Source organism: Pithys albifrons, chromosome 23 (assembly GCF_047495875.1).
Source record: "Pithys albifrons albifrons isolate INPA30051 chromosome 23, PitAlb_v1, whole genome shotgun sequence".
NCBI lineage: Eukaryota > Metazoa > Chordata > Aves > Passeriformes > Thamnophilidae > Pithys > Pithys albifrons.
The window spans coordinates 892,059-915,454 of record NC_092480.1 but is presented as its reverse complement, the minus strand read 5'-3'; the positions used below and the strand labels follow the sequence as shown (position 1 = coordinate 915,454).

Below are 23,396 nucleotides of genomic sequence, written 5' to 3'. Positions count from 1 at the left end.
ATTTGCAGTGTTGGGATGTGAAACCTCAGAGGGAATCTCCGGGTTCTGGGAGCTCTTGGTTGCTCTCAGTTGACACAGGAACTCTGTGTGGAAGGGCAAGGCTTGAACGGGTTTTACATCTGCTCCTGAGCTCTGGAAATACCACAGGATCCCAGGATATTCTGAGCTGGAAGGCCCTGCAAGGTCAGCAAGTCCAGCAGCTCTTAAGTGAGTGACACAAATCGGGATCAAACCTGTGACTGTGGCATTGGAAATCCTCAGGGATATTGGTGGAAATTCTGATTTTTTCCAAGTGCTGTTCCTTATTTATTCTGTGAGTAGCACCACAACTGTTCTTGCTTGTGTAAGAGGCTGGGTTTGGATTCATTTGCAGGCTGAGTCCTGGTTTGTGGCGTCACAGGCAGTCATTTTACCAAGGGTAAAAATCTACATTTTACCAAGGGTAAAAATCTACATTTTACCAAGGATAAAAGGATTCCCAGTGGAATCAGGAACCTGGGAAGAGGTAGATGCTCTTTTAAGGAGTTCTGAGTGAGCTGTGATATCGGAAGGGGCTTGGAAAGCTGAGGTGGGACCTGAGCTGACCTGAGCAAGCGTTTCCCAGTGTGGAGGAAGAGCCCCATGTGTTTAACAAAGCACCAGGCTGCTGTGAGCCACCACTCCCATAAACACACAAGCTCCAACCTGCAGCTCACCCAGAGCATCTGGTGGCTGCTTGGAAGGCTTTTTTCCCCTGTTGTGATGGTGGCTGTGAGTGCAGCTTGTTGGCAGCACATCAGACAGGGCGTCTCCTCTTGCTCTGTGGCACCTCTGCCTTTCTGCTGTGCCCAGATGCAAAAGAGGGCTCTGATGAGCAGGGACTGAGATCAAAGCTACCAGAAAAGGGGTGGAAAATGGGGGGAAAGAAGAGAGTTAAAGGAGGGAAGCTGTAACGTGTGAGAAAAGGGAAATAGGAAAAAGCTGCAGTGTAAGACATGAGAAATCAATAGGAAATGAGGGAGAGGGAGAGAAATGAGAGAGCTGGTGGCAACTGCCAGATAGGAGAGAGGCTTCCTGTCTGCCCCTGTGTTTGGAGGCACATCAGCCCTGCAGGGCCAGGACCTGCTGGGGTGAGGCAAAACCCCTGCTGAGCCAGGGATACAACTGAGTTTGCTGTGCATGTTTGGTGTCTGGGAGTGCCTGTCTGGCTCTTGAGGAGGCTACTCTGAGCGACAGCCAGTCCCATGTGACAGCATTTGAGCCACAATTATGATAATTCCTCTTCTTTTGTTAAATGCCTTTCAAGTTGGTGTGTGAAAATAAGAATTTAATGTGATTTTCTGGTCTGTGTTGACAGCATTTTTTTTTTCTGTCTTCTGAAAAATTACAATGGTGTGATGTCCCAAGTTAGGAGTGACCTTGGCCAGAATCACAGAATGGATTGGGTTGGAAAAGACCTCCGAGATCATCAAGTCCAACCCTTGATCCAACCTCACTGTGATCACCAGCCCAGGGCACTCTGTGCCCTGGGCTGGTGATCACAGTGGGGTTGGATCAAGACATGGTGGATTCTCACAGTGGGGTTGGATCAAGATGTGGTGGATTCTCACTCAGTGCCACATCCACAGAATCACAGAATGGATTGGGTTGGAAAAGACCTCTGAGATCATCAAGTCCAACCCTTGGTCCAACCCCAGTCCCTTTACCAGATCATGGCACTCAGTGCCACGGCCAAGCTCAGCTGAAAAAACTCCAGGGATGGGGAATCCACCCCCTCTCTGGGCAGCCCATTCCAATCCCTGAGCACTCTCTCTGCAAAGAATTTTTTTCTGATCTCCAATTTCCCCTGGCAGAGCTTGAGCCCATCGTACCCCCTTGTGCTGTTGCTGACTCTCTGGGAGCTGCTGTTCTCAGCCTGGGTCTGGTTTTAAAGGAGAGGAAGGTTTTCCCCACTGCTGCCCCCTGTTTATTGCCTGACTGGGGAAGGCAGCACAGCTCAGACCAATACCCAGGGCACTGCCAGAGGGGATGGATTCGTGCAATGTGGGCTCTCCAAACGGAGGGATGGGCAGAATCCTGGTGTGCCAAGGATGAAACCCCTACCTGGGAGCTGTGCTGGTGGTGCAGTGCAGCCCCACAGCTGGTGCTGTGCTGCCTGTGCAGAGGCACCAGTGATGATGGGCTGTGGTTTGCCCCGCCAGTCCCTGCGGTTTGGGCACGGAAGTGGTTCCTGTGGGCGCAGATCTGATCTCAGCAAGCCAGAGAGCTCAATGGCTTGGGCTGCTGAAGGTGCTGTGGGGATCCTGCAGAGAGCCCTTCCCAATTGTTGTGGGATTGTCTCTGTTGGGAGGCTGTGGGTGCTCAGGGAACACCTGCACAGGGTTCTCCTTGTTGGGAGGCTGAGGGTGCTCAGGGAACACCTGCACAGGGTTCTCCTTGTTGGGAGGCTGAGGGTGCTCAGGGAACACCTGCACGGGGTTCTCCTTGTTGGGAGGCTGAGGGTGCTCAGGGAACACCTGCACAGAGTTCTCCTTGTTGGGAGGCTGAGGGTGCTCAGGGAACACCTGCACAGAGGTCTCCTTGTTGGGAGGCTGAGGGTGCTCAGGGAACACCTGCACAGGGTTCTCCTTGTTGGGAGGCTGTGGGTGCTCAGGGAACACCTGCACACGAGGCTTCCCTTCCCCAGGGAGCTCCAGCAGAACCTCCAGGAAAAGCAAACACCATGTGAGAGTTTGGAAGTACCTGCCTGGTCTGGAAGTGCTTTCCATGGGTTTAATTCCTTCGGAGGGGGTGAGTTGGTGCAAGAGTTTGGTAATAGTTCTCCCAGGCACTCAGCAATAGGACAAGGGGGCATGATGGGCTCAAGCTCTGCCAGGGGAAATTGAGATACTGTGGATGTGGCACTGAGTGAGAATCCACCACGTCTTGATCCAACCCCACTGTGATCACCAGCCCAGGGCACTCTGTGATCACCACTCCGTGCCCTGGGCTGGTGATCACAGTGGGGTTGGATCAAGGGTTGGACTTGGCGATTTCAGAGGTCTTTTCCAACCCAATCCATTCTGTGATTCTATTCTATGACATTGCCAAGCACTGCAGCCTTTTGAGATCAGCAAAGGTCTCCAGAAACATCAAAGTTTACACCACCAAAGTAAGCTGGTTTTCTGTTTCCATTGGGGCACCTCCCTGTGCCCTGGCCCTGAAAGCCCCAATTTTACAGTCCTGTCTCGGGTCTGTGAGGGGCTGTCACCTGCTCAGTGGCTGTGACAATAAAATACTTCATGGAAAAGGGGGTGGGGAAGGTGAGCACACGGTTCTTGCAGGGTGGAAAGATGCAGGAATGTTGGTGATAGCTGTGAAGGCTGGAGTGGTGTTTACTTTGGATGGGAACCAGTGCAGCTTCAGCTGGATGTGTTGCACAGCAAACCTTGACCTCCCTCCCTCTTCCTGTGAGCAGACCGACTGTCAGGCTTTGCCCTCCCCAGTGAGACATTAACCATGATTTTGGGTGTCTGCACCTGCTCACCCTGGCTGTGCTCAGGCAAGGAAATCAGGCTCAGTCCCTGCTTCGGGCCAGGAAGCCCCTCTGTGCTGGCAGTGGGAATGTGCTTGCCCTGCTGGGAGGGCAGCAGAGCTCCTGGCAGGGGGTGCAGGCAGAGGACAGTCCCTGCTGCTGCCCAGGGCTTGTTTGCACACTTGGCTCCGGGTTGGAGGAGGTTCTTCCCTCCTCACGAGTCAAACAGAAGCAGATAATTAAACTGAGTTGGGAGGGGGAGAGGAAACAGCTTTGCAACTCTTTTTTTTTTTTGGACAGTCTGCAAAAATCTAAATCCTTGTGCTGAATTCAGCCAGATGGAGAGAATCTGGCCCTTCCCCCTCTCCCTCTTCTTAAAAATTAATATATATATTTAATTATCCTGGCTCTGCAGCTCCTGGGAGGCTGAGCCTCCTTATTCTGCAATAACAGGAACATCACAGCAATGAAAATTGTGCTCCATCTGTTGCTTTTCATATACACAGAAAATGGCTCCTTCAGATCCATAAATTGATTCTTGGAATATTGGTGGGATTGGGATTTCATCAGCAAAGGTCTTCAGAAACTTGGAAGTGTCCACTGCCCAAATAAGTTGCTTTCTCTGTTTTTATCTGGCTGTGCTGTGGCCCTGGTAATCCAGGCACAACCCCTGGGAAATGGGAATATATTTCCCAAAAATAAATATTGATACAGAGTAGATATGGATTTAGGGGAGTTCTTTCTTTTGCCTTTTTCTTTCCTTTTTTAATGTAATTAAAAAGTTTGTCCCAAAAGAGCATTTCAACAGCTAAGGTAAAGAGAGGAAAAAATAGCATAAAATTTGCAGATATTGAGGTGGAGTTTATTGAGGGTTTGGGGTGGGTTTTTTGGTGGTTTTTTCTTCCCTTTTTCTTCTTTTTGATAAATAAAAAGAGTAGTTTGCAATTGGTTGCAAGGACAGGCACAGAGGGACTCTGGACACTTCAGACAAGGCCTGTGCTGTTCAAGGGCCTTGTTTATTTAAATCCCCATGTGAAACCTTTTCATCTGCTTCTCCAAGTTGTGTTTGGATCCCTGTGCCGTGGCAGTAAATCTGAAATACAGTAACTAGTAAGAAGCCAGCTCCAATATCTGGGACCCAGAAATGGAAAGCTCTTTCCTGGGGGATTTTAAGGAATCCTTCCAGTTGTGCTGGGGCTGGTGGCAGCATTGCTGGAGGTGGGTGATGCCCTGGGCATCCATCCCCACTGGCAGCCAACCAGTTCCAGCCATGATAAAGTGCAGGAAGAAAAGCCCCAGGAGCAAATGAATTTTGTTTTGTAAGACTGAAAGCAGCCTGGACTCTCCCTCCCTTCCTCCCTCCCTTCCTCCCTTCCTCCCTCTCTTTTCCATCACGTGGAGATGTTTGCTTTAGATTAAAGCACTTCTGGTGGTTTCCATGCAGCAGAAAATACCTTGTGAGAAGTTGTCTTACTGTGGGCTGTGCATGAATTAAAGAACTCTGCATTTCCCTCCCTGCTTTCATGCACTCAGGACTGATATTTTGCTGGTGGCCAGGGCTTAATTTTCACATTTTCAGGGTTTTTGCATATGTGGTCACTTGGGTCCTCTCAGTTCCTCAAGCTCAGCTGTTGGTTGTGTTGCATTTTGTTAACCCTGTGAGATGTTGGGCTGTGGAGAGCTGGGGATGGGCATGGTCAGTCCAAACAGCACTGGGAGAACTGGGCAGGAGGGCTGTGCTTGGTCCTCCCCAGTTTGGAGCTGGTGATAGGCATGGTCAGCTCACACAGCACTGGGAGAACTGGGCAGGAGGGCTGTGCTTGGTCCTCCCCAGTTTGGAGCTGGTGATAGGCATGGTCAGCTCACACAGCACTGGGAGAACTGGCAGGGAGGGCTGTGCTTGGTCCTCCCATCCCAGTTTGGGGCTGGGGATGGGCATGTCCAGCTCACTCAGCACAGGGAGGGCTGTGCTTGGTCCTCCCATCCCAGTTTGGGGCTGGGGATGGGCATGTCCAGCTCACTCAGCACAGGGAGGGCTGTGCTTGGTCCCCCTCCCCAGTTTGGGGCTGGGGATGGGCATGTCCAGCTCACTCAGCACAGGGAGGGCTGTGCTTGGTCCTCCCATCCCAGTTTGGGGCTGGGGATGGGCATGTCCAGCTCACTCAGCACAGGGAGGGCTGTGCTTGGTCCTCCCATCCCAGTTTGGGGCTGGGGATGGGCATGTCCAGCTCACTCAGCACAGGGAGGGCTGTGCTTGGCCCCCCTCCCTCCCCAGTTTGGGGCTGGGGATGGGCATGTCCAGCTCACTCAGCTCAGGGAGGGCTGTGCTTGGCCCCCCTCCCTCCCCAGTTTGGCCAGTGCAGCTCAGAGGGACCTGCTGTGGTTTCTGCAGCGTGGGTGACTCAGAGCTCACTGACAGGAGCCAGCAGATGGAAGTTTCTGGAGGTGAGCTGCATGCCCAGGTGGGAATGCTGCCCCTCCATGTTGTGTGGCTGGTGAGCTGCAAACAGCTGCAACCAGCCTGATAGAAATCACCTGCTTTTAGCCCTGGTGGCCCTGCAGAGGCTGAAGCAGGAAGGGGTTTGTGAGGCTGCAGCACTTGGAGCTGGTGAGCAAACACTAAAAAATGCAGCTGAATCAGCTGCCAGGCCCCAGCCAGGCACTGGGCAGCCCTGCAGGAAATGTGCCCTCCTGACTGCACCTCTGTGAGTGTCCCTGCCTGGGAAGGGCAGAGCAGAGGCAGGTGCAGAGCTGTAGGTAAACCAGGGAAGGTTCCTGGTGAGTCCTGCCTGTCCTCCCTGCCCATCTCCTGAGCCAGGTGTGCCCTCCAGGCTGTGCTTGGGGCACGAGGGGTGCTGGGCAGGGGGAGAGGCAGAGCCCTGGAGGGGACTGCTGGCCATGCACTGAAGGGTAAAGGAGACACAGACCCCAAAATAAAGTGAATTCTGGGGGGCATAAACTGGTCTGTGGCTCATCAACAGTGTCCATGAACTCTCAGTATCGCTGGGTGTGTGTTCCTTGTTGTACCAAAGCAGGGGGAGGACCAAAGTGTGTTCAGTGCCTCAGAGACCTGGATTTCTGCATTTTCAGAGGCTGGGGCTGTGAGTACAGGTGTCAGTCAATACCTTCCATTTCTGTTTTGGGTTTCTCTTCCCTGCCTTGGGAATTTGGCAGTGGAATGCTGCAGGTGTGGGATGCACTGAGGATAAAGCCAGTGCTGACTTGCTCAGGGGGTCAACATTTAGGTGCTGTTCATGTTCTTTAATTACTTGTTTTATATGTATGTAAAGCTGGGGTGGGATGAAGTTTCTGGTGAACTGAGAGAGATGTGCAAAGTCCTTCAGAAAGAGGGAGCTGAATCTCCCCCACTCCCTGCCTGGGTCTCGATGTATTCTGAGCACTTCAGGGAGTTTTACAGGCCTGAGAGTATTTATTGCTGGTAATTCCCAGCTCTGGAGTGAACCACAAGAAGGAATTGAGTGCTAAACCCATGATATTGGCCTTGTGTTTTTATCTCTTTGAGTTGTGACAGTTTTAAAAACCATGTGCAGTTTGCTGTGAATTAAGCACTTTTTGTCTTGGAAAAGGAGCATCCCTGCCCTCATTTCTCTCTTTTCAAATTCTCATCTATATAATAATCTCTTCTCTCTCTATTTTATGCTGTTTTGGCATTGACTCAAGCTGGAATTTGGTGACTGGCATAAATAATGTATTTTGGAGTTGTTGGGGGGGGACTCTTTTTTTTTTTTTTTTTCCCAACAGGCTTACTGGAATTGGTTGAACTTAATTCAATGACAGGATAAGCAAAAATTTGTTTGGATAGGCTGTTGTGAAACGTTTAATGCCTTCTAAAATTGTTCATGGTAAAGGATCAAGGAAGGAAACTGTGACCTTCCAGCTGGAGCCCCTTTTCCTATGCCAGAGTCAGTGCAGACAATGAAAAGCAGGAATCAGGGTCCTCCTGCATGGAGGATCTTTCCCTTTTTGCTTTTACAGATTATTTTTTGATGGCATCACAGATTCATCAGATTTTACAGCTGTCTTTTCATCTGTATTTGCACCAGAACTTTCTTATTCTGATTCCTGTCTGTAGAAAACTGTCCAGTTGTGTGACATGGCAGAAAATGATCATTTTCTGAGTGTTTTTTTGTTCATCAGGTGACTTCAGTAACATCTCCCAGTATAAATGCACAGAGTTGAGAGTTGGGCTTGAAGTTTTATGACTTTAGTGTTGTCTGTTTTTAAAGATGCCTCTTTTGAAGTGTTTTTGGGGCTGATGCAGAGCACAGAGCTGGGGTCAGGCCTGACTGACTCTGGCAAGGGGGTTGCCACTCTGATCCCCCCTTGTGCTGAGCCCTTGGCCCAGTTGGGGCTGCAGGGGGGGTTTGTTCAGAGCATTTGGGTGGTGAATCATTCAGTGCATAACAAATTGGGTTCTGTCTTGACCAACTGAGTTGATTTTCCCACCCAGTTCAGTTTCTCTTTTTTTCTCCTTTCTAAATCTCCTTTTTCCCCCTGTGTGGGTAGTTCCTCTCTGCAGCTTGTCCTGCAGTTCATTTGATCTTCTGTGTCTTCAGTGCCAGTTTTTAATGTGAATTTTGCCTGTCCCTTGTGTTTCACTGGGACTGCTGTAACCTTCTCCTCTGATGTACTTCAGAAGTCCAGGGCCTTTCCTGGGGGGTTCTTATCTGGTGTTTTGCATCCCAAAAAGCATTTCCTCAACTCTTATGTAGCAAAATGCTCTGAAAAGTGGAATTTAGCAGGACTTTTGCTGGCCTTGTGTGTGCACTGCCAGCACTCAGCTGAACTTGCCTTCCCAAATAAGTTGTGTATTCCAATGTCTGTGATTGTCTCTGTAGCTCACAAGGTGCCATTCACCAGCCAGGGGTGGTGGGTTCACCATCCCTGGAGGTTTTTCAGCTGAGCTTGGCCGTGGCACTGAGTGCCATGATCTGGTAAAGGGACTGGAGTTGGCCCAAGGGTTGGACTTGATGATCTCAGAGGGCTTTTCCAACCCAATCCATTCTATGGATGTGGCACTGAGTGAGAATCCACCACGTCTTGATCCAACCCTACTGTGATCACCAGCCCAGGGCACAGAGTGCCCTGGGCTGGTGATCACAGTGGGGTTGGATCAAGGGTTGGACTTGATGATCTCAGAGGGCTTTTCCAATCCAATGGATGTGGCACTGAGTGAGAATCCAACACATCTTGATCCAACCCCACTGTGATCACCAGCCCAGGGCACTCTGTGATCACAGTGGGGTTGGATCAAGGGTTGGACTTACTGACCTTGGAGGTCTTTTCCAACCCAATTGATTTTGTGATTCTGTGATTCTTATCACTCTCTACAACTCCCTGATAGGAGGCTGGAGCCAGGTGGGGGTTGGTCTCTTCTCCCAGGCAACCAACAATAGGACAAGGGGGCACGATGGGCTCAAGCTCTGCCAGGGGAAATTGAAGTTGGAGATCAGAAAGAAATTCTTTGCAGAGAGAGTGCTCAGGGATTGGAATGGGCTGCCCAGAGAGGGGGTGGATTCCCCATCCCTGGAGGTTTTTCAGCTGAGATTGGCCGTGGCACTGAGTGCCATGATCTGGTAAAGGGACTGGAGTTGGACCAAGGGTTGGACTTGATGATCTTGGAGGTCTTTTCCAACCCAATCGATTCTGTGATTCTATGATTCTATGATCTGCCCCATATCCTAATGGTGTCTGCACTAAACTCTTTATATGGGATGGATTTATTCACCTGTGCCTTTTCATGGAATCATAGAATGGATTGGGTTGGAAAAGACCTCTGAGATCATCAAGTCCAACCCTTGATCCAACCCCACTGTGATCACCAGCCCAGGGCACGGAGTGCCCTGGGCTGGTGATCACAGTAGGGTTGGATCAAGACATGGTTGGATCAAGACATGATGATCACAGTGGGGTTGGATCAAGACATGGTTGGATCAAGATATGATGATCACAGTGGGGTTGGATCAAGACATGGTTGGATCAAGATATGATGATCACAGTGGGGTTGGATCAAGACATGGTTGGATCAAGACATGATGATCACAGTGGGGTTGGATCAAGGGTTGGACTTACTGACCTTGGAGGTCTTTTCCAACCCAATTGATTTTGTGATTCTATGATTCTTATCACTCTCTACAACTCCCTGATAGGAGGCTGTAGCCAGGTGGGGGTTGGTCTCTTCTCCCAGGCACTCAGCAATAGGACAAGGGGGCACGATGGGCTCAAGCTCTGCCAGGGGAAATTGAAGTTGGAGAGCAGAAAAAACTTCTTTGCAGAGAAAGTGCTCAGGGATTGGAATGGGCTGCCCAGAGAGGGGGTGGATTCCCCATCCCTGGAGGTTTTTCAGCTGAGCTTGGCCGTGACACTGAGTGCCATGATCTGGTAAAGGGACTGGAGTTGGCCCAAGGGTTGGACTTGATGATCTCAGAGGGCTTTTCCAATCCAATGGATGTGGCACTGAGTGAGAATCCAACACATCTTGATCCAACCCTACTGTGATCACCAGCCCAGGGCACAGAGTGCCCTGGGCTGGTGATCACAGTGGGGTTGGATCAAGGGTTGGACTTGATGATCTCAGAGGTCTCTTCCAACCCAATCCATTCAATGATTCTATGCAGACTTGTGTCACTAATCTTTGAAAAAGAGAATTATGGGACTGATTTAAGAGAGAGAGGCTGATCTGGATGGTATTTTCACTTCAGCAGCTGCTGCTCTACCCTTTTACTGCAAAAACAATTTCCTGTTTCCGAACCTCAGTTTCCTATTTTTCAAACTAAGTTCCAGTAATTGAGGGAGCTGAAGTAATGAAGGGTTTGTAAAATTACTGCTTGATCTGGTGTAAGCTGCCCTTAAAGTGTCTTCTCTGACTTGCAGAGATTCCTGAGAGGAAGGTTCAGTGTCTGTAACTTCCACTGCCTCTCATGGAACAAACGTATTTGGGATACTCTCAGGAAATGTTTGTTCATCAGGTTGTCTCCTGCTTTCCATTAAACACACCCAGAGTAGCCAAAGAGAAGATTTTTAAGCCCTTTGGTTCTTGCCAGTTGCTGTTTCAGACCAATAAAAGTGTTTAAGGAACACATGGAGCCTTTTCTTGGGAAAGCCAACGTGCCATTCCCATCCTGAGCAAAGGGAGGGCAGCGCCTCTCTCACATCTTTGACTCTTTTTAGGGGTGTGCTGACAGAGTGGCCCATGATTTTTGGAGATAAAAAGGTTCAGATGTTTCTCAGATGTCTCTGAAAGCTGCAGGTCATCGAGTGGACTCCGTGTTCTTGCAGTATCTTGCTGAAATACGTCAGATTTCTCACATATCTCCTTGTCTGTGCTTTTATATTTACACATTCTCTCCAAAAACCCCCAGAATGGTCCTTTGCTGGTTCCTGTTTATTTAAGATGTGTGGGATGGATTTTGTTCCTTGATGTAAAAGAGGAAAAATGAGCATTCTGAGCCCATCAAATATGGGGGTCAGTGCTCATAATGGTGAAGGATTTGGGCAGTTCTTGTGCCTGACAGTGATTTTGGGGCTGAGAAGGTGCATTGGCAAACTTTGTATGAGATCTGAAGAGTTAAAGTGTTGGGGATTCACTGGTGAAAAATGCATGAGCCCATCTGCCCCCTATCCTGATGGTGTCTGCACTAAACTCTTTGTATGGGATGGATTTATTCACCTGTGCCTTTTCATGGAATCATAGAATGGATTGGTGTCTCAGTTTGAGGGGAAAAACCAAAATGTTTTACCCACAAGCAGGGGAGGGGCCTCCTCCTCAATAATCACACCACTCTTTATCAAATTTAAGAAAAGGAATTTTAATACAAGAAGGATAACTGCTATATATATATATATATATATATATATATATATATATATATGTAAACAGACTAGTGCAACCCACTTCCCCAACACCATAAGAGGAAAAAAAAAAAAAAAACAACAACAACAAAAACCCAGCAGGTTTTCCTCCGGGAGAAAAGGTTATACTTAAGTGTCCTTGTCACAGCCTGGCTGGCTGCAGAGTGAGTTTCAGTCCCTCTCCAGCGAAACAGACGAGCAGTGGGCTTTCAGATGGACTCAGTCTCTTTCCCCTGTGTTCCCCGTCCAAGAAGCAGACAGGTACGAGCAACCAGCAGCAAATCCAAGGCAGGTAGCAGCACGGCAGGAAAAAGTAATCCGAAGTAGGCAGCGGCAAGACAGCCAGGGAAAACCCCAGCAGTAACCAGCAGGGCAGCCTGCCTCCTTGGAGCCCCCACTCCCCCCGTTCCGCCGAGCCAAGACTGCGGAGAATATCCAAAAAAAACCCAAAAGAGACAAACCTGCCCCCACCCCAGCGATCACAGTTAACTGCTTCTTTTGTCAACCGCTGGCCTGGGCAGTTAAGTGGCAGGGGAGAGAATTTACATAATAATCCCAAACTACAACAATTGGGTTGGAAAAGACCTCTGAGATCACCAAGTCCAACCCTTGATCCAACCCCACTGTGATCACCAGCCCAGGGCACTCTGTGCCCTGGGCTGGTGATCACAGTGGGGTTGGATCAAGACATGGTGATCACAGTGGGGTTGGATCAAGACATGGTTGGATCAAGACATGATGATCACAGTGGGGCTGGATCAAGACATGGTTGGATCAAGACATGATGATCACAGTGGGGTTGGATCAAGACATGGTTGGATCAAGGCATGATGATCACAGTGGGGTTGGATCAAGACATGGTTGGATCAAGACATGATGATCACAGTGGGCTTGGATCAAGACATGGTTGGATCAAGACATGATGATCACAGTGGGCTTGGATCAAGACATGGTTGGATCAAGACATGATGATCACAGTGGGCTTGGATCAAGACGTGGTGGATTCTCACTCAGTGCCACATCCATAGAATCATAGAATGGATTGGGTTGGAAAAGCCCTCTGAGATCATCAAGTTCAGCCCTTGGTCCAACTCCAGTCCCTTTACCAGATCATGGCACTCAGTTTTGGAACTTCCCAGGATTTATGAGTGAGGTTTGGCCTCCTAATGCCAGACAGAGTCCCCAGTGGTTTGGGTTGGAAAGGACCTTAAAGCCCCTCTTGTATCCATGGGCAGGGGCACCTTCCATAGGCCAGGTGCTCCAAGCCCTTTCCAGCCTGGCCTTGGACATTCCCAGGGATGGAACAGCCCTCCCAGACAGGATCCTTGGGGTCTGGACATTCCCAGGAATGGAACAGCCCTCCCAGATGGGATCCTTGGGATCTGGGCACCACCAGGATGGAACAGCCCTCCCAGACAGGATCCTTGGGGTCTGGGCACCACCAGGGATGGAACAGCCCTCCCAGATGGGATCCTTGGGGTCTGGTTTGCCGAGTTTTGGGTTTTCCAGAGGAGTGGAAAGCTCTTGCTGCTCTCTGGATTCCTTTCACAGGGGTGTGGACTCTGCTCCTTGGGGACCGCTTTGCTTCCGCTCCTCGGAGCTCTGGGAAGCTGCTCCTTTCCCAGGCCTGGCTCCTCACTGGGCTAAAGGTCTGGGAATTCTGCATGAATATCCAGCACTGAGCTGGGACACTGGGGAGGGAGAGCTGGGCTGGGGGGCCAGCAAGGTCTGGGCTGATATACGGGCAAGGAGTGAAGAATTCCATCATTATTAGACAATACTGGGGAGGGAGTGAGGACCAAATTGGTGTCACTTGAAAAGAATGATGGAGCAGAGAGATCTGAAAGTTCTGGAAGAGGAAACCTGGAATGCACAGGCTTGTAACTTGTGTGATATTTTAGAAACATTTAACTTTATTGTCTTGGTTTTTTTACTCCAAGTGGCTAAAGGAGAATTTCATTACTTATTCCATCTTTTCTCTGTTCTTAGGAGAGATTTCTCTTTTAATGCTGTGGCATCTCTTTCCCATATTTCCTTTCCTTGTCCTCCTCCTTCTCTCTGTTGTCCAAGACTGCAGAAACCCTTTAGATTTAAAGTAATGCTGCTCCATTACAGCCCTGGCCATATCTTGGCTGTCTTTAGTCTCTCCTAAAGGCCTGGTTGCATCAGACTTTCTTGCTCTTTATGGTCAAAGACTCTTTTTTTTTTTTCCCTTCCAAATTGTTGTCTTTGTGTGTCCTGTGCCTGAGAGAGAACCGAGGGAAGGAAATGTGGGAAGTCAGAGTAGGAAGCCAGATAGAAGCTTCCATTCCTGAATCTCTCCTGTTTTTACACCGTTTCCTGGCAGCTGCTTTGGTTTGGACTTGAAAGGAATGTATTGTGTTGCTTTTCCCCAAAAGCTGTAGATAAAATATAAATAAAAATTAATTCTGTAAGTTTTAAAGTTCATTATTTCCATAAGCAAACAAAAGTGCAGACAACAGTTAAATAAATCTTTGGTGACTCTGCCCTGGGCTTAAATCCCTTTTTTTATACCAAGTGCTTTTCCTGATAGACTGAAATTTCATTTGGATTCTTCAAAGTCTGTTTGATTTTTTTTTTTCTATAATGAAGAGAAGCTGCAATCTCTATTTCTGAAGCTTTTAAGCTTTTTTTATGGTACCAATGCACTTATTTTCCCAAGTGTTGACGCCACTAAGAGAGTTTTTATGTTTAAGGGAATTGAAAATGTCTCTTCTGAGTTAAAAGCATAAAGGATATTGAGGCATATCCTGTTGTATTCCCAGTTCCTCCTCACTGACCTGAGTGATTTCAAATTAAGTATTTTGCAGGAAAATTTTTAATCTGTGTGAATTTGAGTTTTGCAAGGATATTTAATATATATATATGTAAAATAACATTTATGATACTCCACAATGTTGTACATGTTTGTTCTTATGAGTGTAAAGCAAATTACAGACCCTGAACTTGCAATAGGGGAAGTTTTATTGGAGGATAAACTGAGGCAGGCACTGGGGAAGGTGAATTTGCACAGTGAAGGAAAAGGGGAAATAAAGTGGTTTACCCAAAATGCAGTGTATCAAACTGAGGTATATTGGCCTGTCAGGTTGGCTCATCCAGCCTTCACATGATGAGCAGCATGAGGGAGAAGAATTCGGAAATACTTGATTTTCAGATGCAGTCCAGGTTTAAAAATATCTCTGTTCTGACACCTCCAGCAGTGGCTGTTTGGTGCATGTGATTCTTGCTCAGCCAGGAATAAGCTGGGGATGAGGCTCTGCCCTGGGATCTGCAGCGACTCTTCCCTGCTTTCCTTAACTCCGTGAGCTCAGGTTGGATTGCAAAGCCCTGCCCATGCTCTGGTGTCCTGCAGTGGCAGCAGGGGCTGCTCCTGGGAGAGGCTGAGCCATGGCCTGGCTGCTGCTTCCCCCAGTGCCTTCTGAGGGCTGGCATTCTCTGATTCGTGAAATTCCTAGAAAATGAGGAGCTGGGCAAAGGTTTCAAAATAGGAGCCAATGAAATGCAGCTCTCTGCTATTTAGAAAATGATAATGCATGCCACTGGAAAAGGGAGCAGCATGGAAAATACAAGCCCTGGCTGGGAAATTACTGCGTGGAGCAGGGAGATGGAGGGGTAGGACTTGATTGCTTTGGCTTCTTGTCCTCTGTAATTGTAGCCTTGATGCAGTTGTGGCTTGGAGATGGGATTTGGTACCAGCAGGCCTTGGACTGGGCAGCACAGAACTTGTGGTGAGGGGAGTCTAAAAAATTCACCCATGAGAACTGAGGAAATGAGAAAGAAAAGAACTGCTATTAATATATGAAGTGGTTTGCTGCAGTTTCATCTTTTTAACAGGCCCCATGATTTGGAGAGGGGAAAAAAGGCAGAATTTAGTTAGAATGGTGATTGAAATCACCAGAGATGATGTTGGTTAAGTTGGCTGGAGTTATGGCAGAGGGTGGGGGGTTTGGTCTCTCCCGTCCCTCCGTACGTGGCACTTTGGCTGCCTGTTAATGGAGAGCCCCTGCCCGGGGCATGGCTGAGCCCTGGGAAGATTTACATTAATCAAACACAAACAGACAGTGTAGCGTGAAGAAATTTCTCTCCCGCCAGCAGAGCTCACAAACTTAATGAGGTTATTGGGGCAGAAAAAGCAAACAGACCCTGCACACCCTCCAGGGCTGGGGCTGGGGGGGGCTCTGAGAGCGCCGAGCTCGTGGCCCCCAGTGCTGTGCTGGGTGACACTTCATTGTCCCCTGTCCCCAGGGCTCTGTGCTGGCTGTGCTCAGCGCCTGCCAGGCAGAGGCTGCTCCTGGCACAGCACAGTGACCTGCACAGACTGGGCAGGGACTGAGGGAAACCTCAGTGCCCTCTGCCAGGGCTTTGTTGTGTGCCTGGTGATGCAGGGGCTGCAGCAGCGCTGGCTGAGTGAGGTGCAGGCACACACACAGATCTGTATATCTGTATAGATATAGATATTGGGGTCTGCAGCACTGGCTGAGTGAGGTGCAGGCACACACACAGATCTGTAGGTCTATATAGATACAGATATCAGGGCAGCAGCGCTGGCTGAGTGAGGTGCAGGCACACACACAGATCTATGGATCTATAGATCTATACAGATATAGATATTGGGGTCTGCAGCACTGGCTGAGTGAGGTGCAGGCACACACACAGATCTGTAGGTCTATATAGATACAGATATCAGGGCAGCAGCGCTGGCTGAGTGAGGTGCAGGCACACACACAGATCTATGGATCTATAGATCTATACAGATATAGATATTGGGGTCTGCAGCACTGGCTGAGTGAGGTGCAGGCACACACACAGATCTATAGGTCTATATAGATACAGATATCAGGGCAGCAGCACTGGCTGAGTGAGGTGCAGGCACACACACAGATCTATGGATCTATAGATCTATACAGATATAGATATTGGGGTCTGCAGCACTGGCTGAGTGAGGTGCAGGCACACACATAGATCTATAGGTCTATATAGATACAGATATCAGGGCAGCAGCACTGGCTGAGTGAGGTGCAGGCACACACACAGATCTGTAGGTCTGTATAGATACAGATATCAGGGCAGCAGCACTGGCTGAGTGAGGTGCAGGCACACACACAGATCTATGGATCTATAGGTCTATATAGATACAGATATCAGGGTCTGCAGCACTGGCTGAGTGAGGTGCAGGCACACACACAGATCTGTATGTCTGTATAGAGATAGATATTGGGGTCTGCAGCAGCACTGGCTGAGTGAGGTGCAGGCACACACATAGAACTGTGTATCTGTATAGATATCAGGGTATTGGAGCAGTGCTAGTTTAATGATGTGCAGGCACACACATAGATCTATAGATCTATACAGATATCAGGGTCTGAAGCAGTGCTGGCTTAGTGACAGACAGGCACAGACATACATACATATATATATATATATATATAAACATATATAGAGAGATATTATTCTGCCCCCAGAACAGCTAAAATGCTAAATTTTAGAATCCCAGCTCTGTTGCTCCTTCCTTCATGTGTGTGTGTATATGTGTGTGTGTGTATATGTGTGTATACACACACACATATATAGATATGTAAATATATATTTAAATATATATAATTATAAACATATATGTGCACGCACACGTATGTGCATGCACACGCATGTGCACGCATGTACACGCATGTACCCGCACACGCATGTACACACATGTACACGTATACGTATGTACCCGCACATGTATGTACACGTATGTACACGCGTGTACCCGCACACGTATGTACCTGCACACGTATGTACACGTGTGTACCCGCACATGTATGTACACACACACGCATGCACACGCACATGCACACGCACACACATGTACACGCACACACACGTACACACACATATATATACACACACATATATATACACACACATATATATACACACACATATGTATATTACATATATAACATACCCATCTATAACATACCCATCTATAACATACACATATATAACACATTTTTATATATTCTTTTATATTTATTGCCCCTTAGATCAGCTCCATTGGGTAAAACTTGGTTGTAACAATGCCAAGGTCATGGGTTCAATCCCCCGTGTGGGCCACTGGCTTAAGAGTTGGACTCGATGATCCTTGTGGGTCCTTCCAACTCAGAATAGTCTGTGATTCTGAGATATATATAAATGTAGAGATAAATGTAGAGATAAATATAGAGATAAATATAGAGGTAATATATATAATAAAATACACACACACACACACATATATGCATGTACAGAGATGCATGCAGAGCACACACATCCACCTATTACATAAATATACAGAGAGATTATTCAGCCCCCAGAACAGCTAAAATGGTAAATTTTAGAATCCCAGCTCTGTTGGTATTCTGGTGCCAGGAGTGTGGGGATGCTGCTCTCCCCGTGCCCATGAGCCCTCCAGGGCTTGGGAGGAGGTGGGAGAGAAGAGGTGGAGTTTCTTCCCTTGCCTCAAGTGGTCAGTGCAACCATCAGGCAGATTCCTCCCAAGGACATCGGACTGGCACAGAAAAGCACCCAGAAAGCTTCCAAGAGGGGCAGCTGGAGCTCCTTGCAGAGGGTTTGGGCTCAACGTGCTCCCCCTGCACTTGGGCCCGTGGGATGTCCCTGCTCAGCTGACTCTGCCGTGTGGAACAGGTAATAATAATCTGGGAGCCTTTGTTCCTGTCTCTGCTTCAGGGATGTGCTGAAAATGAGGAAATAGCTGCCTTGGATGCCGACAGAAAAAGAATTTTTCCTTCAATATCTGCTGGAAAAAGGGTGGGAGGGCAGGTTTGTACCTTCTTTTTTTTTCCCTGTTTTTTTTTAACAGCTGCTCTGTGAACCTTTAGTTACTCCTTTGTGTTTCCATTGTGAAAATGGCTAATTTGATGTGTTTGCTGTGAAAACGTGAGCCTCGGTGTGTCAGCTCAGGGACAAAGGTTCTGACAGCCAGGAAAGATGCTTTGAGCTGCAGGTGCTGGCAGCTCTCCCTGCATCCCCCTTCCCCAGGCTGAATTCCAGCCTGTCAGCAGACCCTTCCCACCACCTTGGGCAGTGGAAGGGAATGTGATTTGTGCTGGGCTGATGTTCTATGCATGTTGATGTTAAATTTGCTGTTCAAGAAACCATCTTTAAATGTTTTGGGTGTTGTTTTGTTTTTTGCATACAGTTTTCACTGATCTTACATGTTTTCTTTCTAAATTTTTATTGTGTTCTAAAAAATGAAGCAAATTTCATCAGTAGGGGATGGTCACAGTGATGGTGTGGACAGTGCTGTGACAGGGTCAGGTGAGCATTGAGGGCTCCTCTCCATTTGCAATAGTTTGGACTAATCTGTGGCTGTGAGGATTTGCTGGAGAGCTCTGAGGAGCTGCTGGGAGGGGGGGATTGTTTTTATCTCCCTCTCTATTCTATTATAATAACACAGTCAGTGAGGGCTGGCAATTCTCAGCCTGTCTGAGGGGGAGGAACCAGGACCTGGTGTCAGTGAAGCCAGTGGGGAAAGAACTCCAGCCTGGCCTTGATATTTCTGAGCTTGGTTGTCTCTGTCGTGTCATGGGGGATCTGCTGCCATCACCTCTGGGCAGCAGGGGGGGTTTCCTGAGCAAATCTTGTGGTTTTTCTTCTTTGCTTGTGTTTTTATTTATTGTAAGGGACCCAAGAGGAAAACACTGATACAGGCAGATTCAGAGGCCTATTAATAGCTCTGTGTTGGACTCACATGCTGTTCTCAGGATCTTGAGCCATTTTACTGCTGGGTTTTATCTTCCATTTTACAGTGGGAGGAGCAGGGCTTGGTGTTGCTGTGAAATGCTCATCCTGTGCTCTGCTCCAGCCCTTTGCAGTGGTTCCCTCTGGATTTCTCCTGTAGTTCAGATGAAGGGAAGATGAAATAGGAAGGAGCAGAGCATGCCACGAATGCCTGTGTACATTTTTCCCTCCTCCTGCAATGTGTGCTATGTGCATCTTTCCTCTCGTGTTTTATGGGCAAGACCTGCATGTCAGGGGAGGAATTTTAGGTTTGCACATCCCAGAAGCCTCTTTGTTTTTCTGAGGCCACGTAAACAACTAAGATGGCTCCAACCTCAGCATGTAGCACTGCTGATCTCTGAACAGCTCACTTGGCATCACAGTTTCTTTTTTGTCAGTCCTGGCACACTGAAATTTTATGGCTGAGAAACTTTCCATGGATGCTTTTAAACTCTGAATCAGAATTAGCTGGACTGGGAGCTGTGCAGGCCTGAGAGCTGAGAACACACTGCACAGGTTAAGCAACACTGTGGTGATGATCCCTTGGTCCTCTCCATGCTGCAGTTTCCCTTTGGAAAACTGTGGAGGCATTTTTTCCCTGGTGCAAGTGAAGCCTCTGGGAGCACTTTGCCTTTGGGTGTTTGAGGCTCGTTGGCTGTGAATGAGTTTATTGCAGCTGGGAGATGTTTAGAAGCTTTGCAAAGGTGGTGAGGGTGGATGTTGCCTGCTCATCCCATGCAGAATGGGTGTGATTTGGCCAAAGGTTCATGACTGGAAGAGGCAGAGCTTAAAGTGCTTTTTGGTTGGGTGTCTGCTTAGCTTTGAACTCATAAACTAGTTCTGATGAGCAGGCAAGTCTTGGGCTGAGTGTTGGAATGACATTCCCAGAGCAGTAAATGCACATTAACCTTTAAAACAAGCTAACAGGAGAATTCCAGGGAAATCTAAATTAAGGTGCCTGCTGACCTCATCCATCATGGGAGTAATTTAATGAAGCTTTGGGTTGTACAGTAGGTCAGACAAACTGATAAAACCTTTGGAATGTGATGAAGGTGCTGCTGAGCTGTGCACTTGGGCTGCTGTTTGCAAGTTGTTCCTGTGTCTGTATCAAGGCAAATCCCAGAATGGTTTGGGTTGAAAGGACCTCAAAGCCCATCCAATGCCACCCCTGCCATGGGCAGGGACTCCTTCCACCAGCTCAGGGTGCTCCAAGCCCTGTCCAACCTGGCCTTGGACATCCAGGGATGGGGCAGCCACAGCTTCTCTGGGCACCTGTGCCAGGGCCTGCCCACCCTCCCAGGGAAGGATTTTTTCCTAATACCTGATCTAAATGTATCTCTTTCAGTTTAAAACCTTTCCCCTTGTCCTGTCACTCCAGGCCTGTGTGAACAGTCTCTCTCCATCTTTCTGTGGCTCCTTCAGGAACTGGAAGGCCACACTGAGGTCACCCCAAAGCTTCTCTTCTCCAGGCTGGACACTCCCAGTTCTCTCAGCCTTTCCTCACATCCCTCTGCTCAGCTTGGTGGCCACTGATCCATTAAACCAGGCATAAGTTCCTATTGCTGAGGAGCAGAACAGCTACTTGGCCTTGCTGGTTCTTTTACAAAATCTTTTGAAAGTTGTGTTGGAGCAATAATAAATGTGTAAATGTGGGTTTTTCTCAGTGCTGTGTAGCAGTTCCAAGGTGTGGTGTTTCTGAGCCAGGCAACTGTGCTCCCTTACTCACCAGAAATGATGTGAACTCTGGGCCAAATATTCAAATGTGCCTCTGAACCCTGTACATAATTTGCAGAACTCTGAGCTGCCTGATTGGAGTTGGTGTTGCTGCTCTGAAAGCTGCATTTCCAGTTGTGTCACCTGCACTCTGTGTGTGTTTTCTTTCCCTCCTCCCTCTCTAATTGCTGTCTTTTGCTGTTTTTAAGAGCTGTTTCCACGCTGGTGTCTCTGCTGGTTCATAAACCACAGGCTGGGGTTGGCATTAATGAGGAACTGGGCTTTGTGCAGGGGCAGCAGGAGCGACCCCAGCCCTGGGGGTGGGTCAGGTGGGCAAACCCCAGGGCAGGCCATGGCTCGGCTGCCCCTGCCCTGCCCAGGAAGGGAAAATGGGCTGTGCTTGGCTTTTCTGTGGGCATTGCCCTGGGAAGCTGCTGCAGACGAGTGGGAGGAGATGCTGGGGCCAGCTCTGTGTGCATCTCTGGCAAGCAAAGCAAACACTGCATTTCCCCCTAATTAGCTGCACTTCGGGGAGGCAGGTTAATTGGGACTCCACGCCCTGTCTGCAGCAGGAACCAACCCTGCTGCTTGGTTGGGTCCTCTGTGGGCAAAGGGGTTTGAAACGATTTTCAGAGGTGAGAAAAGAATCACAACAAATCCCTTTCTTCCCCCTCCTTCCAACAGCTGGAGCTCAGGGTGCCAAGATGAGATGAAAATGCAGAGAAAAAGGCTATTTTGGAGCTCTTCTAGTGTGGCCAAACTGCTTATTTCAGCTGCCTGTTCTTGCTTCAGGGAAGCTTGAGCTCTCCAGGCCTGGGAATATTTGTCTGTGGCATATGAAAAATAATAAGGGAGAAACTGGGTCACACCTTGTGCAGTCCCAGACTGACCTTTCTGCTGTACCTGGTCACTGCTGTGAAATGGGTCAGGCAGGAAAATCTTGCAGCCAAGGAACAGGCTGTGGACATTTCCCCTCTGCTGTGCTCTGGCTTTGCTTACATTTGTCGTATGAGAACATTTTCTGAAGGTCTTTTCAGAATAATACTTGGGCATTTTCAACGTTTCTGGTGTTCAGTTTTTCTTTCCCAGAGGTGGAAACAGATTCAGTAGTTTGTGTTGGGAAAGCAGTGGGGAATCTCTTGGGAGTGGAAAGCTCTGCTCTCCATCAGTGTCTGAGCAGGGTTTGTGCCTGCTCTGAGCTGCATCCAGTGGCCAAACCTCATCCCTGGTACTCAAATCCTGCTTTTAGGCTGAATCTGAAGGCAGCATTAGGCAGACATGGTTTATTTATGTCCTTTCCACTGTCCCCTCCCCAGTTTTCATTTGTTTGTCTGCTCCCACCCTGTTACAGAGATATTAAACAATAAGAGGCCTTGTCTTACAAGGCTGTAACTTCAGGGTCTGGAGAAGCAAAGCTGGTGCTTCTGGGCCTTGGAAGTCAGTCAGGGGTGGAAGAACAGCCCTGGCTGCTGGAAATGTCCCTGTCCCCTCCCCTTCAGAGAGTTTCTGCGGGGACTCAGAGTTCCTGCAGGGTCCTGGCTGGAGCAGCAGAGCAGCACAAAGGCCACATTGAGGTGGCTGCTGGGGAAGCCCTCCTTCCCTGCCTGCCCTCTAAATGCAGCTCTTTCTCCATGAAAAGCCCTGACATCAGCTCCTGGAAAAATCCAAGTGCTTGTGTCATGGAAAATAGCTGAGGCACTTGCTTGGGCTGGGAGTGAATGACTGAACTGTGGATGGAACTTCTCTGGAGATGCTTTTCTTCTGCCCTTGCGAATGTTGCTGCTCACAGAGACACAGAAACCCTTCCCAGGGTTTTACAGGAGGTGCTGAGGCAGAAACTGCAGCTGGATGGAGCAAACTCCAAGTACCTTCATGTCAGTTTTACAGGACATGGTGCCTGGATCATCAGGAAATCCCATGTGTGGAGGAAAAGCTCCACATCTTGTTACCTGTTTTATGAAAAGACTTATCTTTGCATTCTGTTTTTATTTCATAGTTCTAAACTGTTTCTTTTTCTCTTGCTCCCTTCTCATGCTGCCTCCTTCTCTTCCCCCTTCTCAATGAAATCTGCACCCAGAATAAATCTCTGGTGAACAGCAGGAGTGAAAGAGAGCTCTCTGTATAGATACTAAATTTTTTAAAGCCCAAAGAGGAAACATCCTGTGCAGGAAAGGGGCTCTGATGAGCACCAGTGGAAATGCCTTCCACTTGGAGACTTGACATTCCCATCTTGCAGCCCAACAGGAACCTGCCAGCCTTCCAGACTTTGATTTTTATCAAATTTATCTTAACCTAGTTTAGGTCCTTAACTCAGCCTGTTGGTTGCCATGGCAGCAGTCCCTTGCATCGATCCACACACTGATCCATCAGGAAGTGTGTTGATGGGCTGTATTGGCTGCTCTGCATTCTCTCTCCTAAAAGGAAAATGGAATGGAATATTCTGCTTATGGGTAGAGACATCTGTGGCCTGAAAAACAATCTAACATTGAGTTGGAGGTATTTGCTGGTGGTTTATTAGGGCAGATCCGACACTGGA

At 48.4% G+C, this 23,396-nt stretch overlaps 1 protein-coding gene across 5 annotated transcripts in view; it reads left to right on the top strand.

The window, feature by feature from the left end:
* Positions 1-23,396, top strand: part of ARHGEF12 (Rho guanine nucleotide exchange factor 12) — an 84,261-nt gene that overhangs the window by 12,138 nt on the left and 48,727 nt on the right. For 2 of the 5 annotated variants that reach the window (XM_071576340.1, XM_071576338.1), the window contains exon 1: positions 18,139-18,187. The exons of 2 other annotated variants lie outside the window; for them this stretch is intronic. The gene's annotated coding sequence lies outside the window, so the exon portion shown is untranslated. Of the gene's footprint in view, positions 1-17,903; positions 18,053-18,138; positions 18,188-23,396 lie in introns of those variants that run through there. One more of the 5 variants, XM_071576341.1, reaches the window with a different exon arrangement.